The sequence below is a fragment of the Austrofundulus limnaeus genome, unplaced genomic scaffold (assembly GCF_001266775.1).
Source record: "Austrofundulus limnaeus strain Quisiro unplaced genomic scaffold, Austrofundulus_limnaeus-1.0 Scaffold509, whole genome shotgun sequence".
NCBI lineage: Eukaryota > Metazoa > Chordata > Actinopteri > Cyprinodontiformes > Rivulidae > Austrofundulus > Austrofundulus limnaeus.
Genome location: NW_013952911.1, coordinates 65,120 through 66,806, shown reverse-complemented (window position 1 = coordinate 66,806; position 1,687 = coordinate 65,120). Strand labels below are relative to the sequence as shown.

The following is a 1,687-nucleotide window of genomic DNA, read 5'->3' as shown; positions in this document are numbered from 1 at the left end:
TACCAGGAAGCAGAGTTTTATAAAGATAGTCAAACCGTGAAAAACTCATGAATGGAGATTAAACACGTTGTGCACGGAGGAATCTGACTGATAAAAACTGTGGAGCTTTGACCGGGACAGATGTGGATAAATACGTCGGGTGAGTGACAAGTCTGACTTATATTTTTCTGCATTTTCAGCTGTTGCGTGAAGAAACTCCATGCAGTGACGTATGTTTCAGCAGGTGGGGTTTCCCAGGAGCTCGGTGTGGTGTGCCTCTGGAGCTATGAAAGGTGTGTGCGAAAACAGCTGCCGAACAACCACGTGACTGTGCGTCGACGCGTCAGAGGGAGTATGTTTCCAGCTTAATTCTATCTTACAGAAACCTGTTTACGACAGGAGGATTTTGGTAGTATGAATGAATCCACTCATGTTAATTATTTAAATGTTGATGTACCTAGAACAACACATTGAGGTGGAAGAGTAGCTACAGTCTATCAATCAGTTATCACTTAATGCTAAATCAAATATTAGTGTTATGATTCTGTCACTGTCTGCCCAGATCTTGTCCCAGTTTAGTTTTATTATCTTATTTCATGTTCCAGTTTCTTCTCTTAGTCTTGTTCCCAGCCTTGCAGCTCACATCCAGCTCCTAATCAAGCTCATTTCACTCACCTGTTCCCTGCAGTATATAATCCAGTCTCACTCTCTAGTTCACTGCCAGATTATCATCAGCCTTGCCTATGATCTTCCAGCATTCTTGTCCCTTGTCCTGCTCTTGTCTGATGTCCCCGACCTTGCTCATGTCTCCTGGTTTAACGTCTCCTGCCTCAGCCCCTGTCGGATCCCGCCTGCCATCTGCTCTCACGGTAACAACTTTTTTCTGTCTCTTAGATTATTGTCACTTGCCTGCTCCCTGAACGGAACCGCGCCACATTGGACCTCCTAGATCTCGACCCCCTGAACGCATCTCTGGACCAACGACTTAGTCATCTCCTTCAAACCTGGTAACTTCCTCTGACCACCTGGATATGACTGGTGCCCCGTTTCTTACCTCGAGTAAACCCAGCGATAACGCTCCTTGACAACACAGCCCGGAACCAAAACACATCAACTGTCGTCTCAACCCGGACTTCAACTCAGTAGGAAAGGTTGGTGACTCTCTTTATCTTTACAAATAATATCAAGTTCACAACTCAACCTAACCCAAAGCTTCTGTGTCCAGAACTGACGACCCCGGAGTCCGGTCCCAAACTTCAAGCCAAAATTATTAACAATAAACTTGTTAATACTTTGACTTTGTTTGGCATTTACTCAGAGTTTGGCATTTACTCAGAGCTCACCATCTTTCCTTGAACACACATCTACTTGCTGCAAAGATTTCTTACATTTCAAACTGCACAAAAGTCTCTAAGGACTTGGTTCAAATCTGGTCTATTTTAAGCTTATGGTAGACAAGCCCCGATAGCACAGTATGGCAGATTGCAGTTATTTGGAGCTGAACTGCAGCTCAGTTTTAACATCACATCACACGGTGGATACAGAAACACTGCTGCTGTGGATGTCAGGGTGTGCTTCATCGTAGATTAATGTGTCATGAAGTCTAAGCATTTCTAAGTCTAAGCCGCAGGATTAGGGTTTAAATGTGATGTGATTTCAGCAGCAAAGCATAACAGAAGCACTGAGCTGCAGTTTTCAATCTGACAAC

The 1,687-nt window shown here is 44.1% G+C and overlaps 1 long non-coding RNA gene across 2 annotated transcripts; it reads left to right on the top strand.

Moving 5' to 3' along the window:
* The first annotated feature begins 232 nt into the window (after positions 1-232).
* LOC106530319 (uncharacterized) lies at positions 233-1,276 on the top strand. 2 transcript variants are annotated; one of them, XR_001311767.1, is made up of 3 exons: positions 233-272; positions 874-1,130; positions 1,205-1,276. It is a non-coding gene; the product is annotated as an uncharacterized LOC106530319 (long non-coding RNA). The 2 variants fall into 2 exon arrangements; XR_001311766.1 differs by lacking the exon at positions 233-272 and adding an exon at positions 293-331.
* Positions 1,277-1,687: the final 411 nt, after the last annotated feature.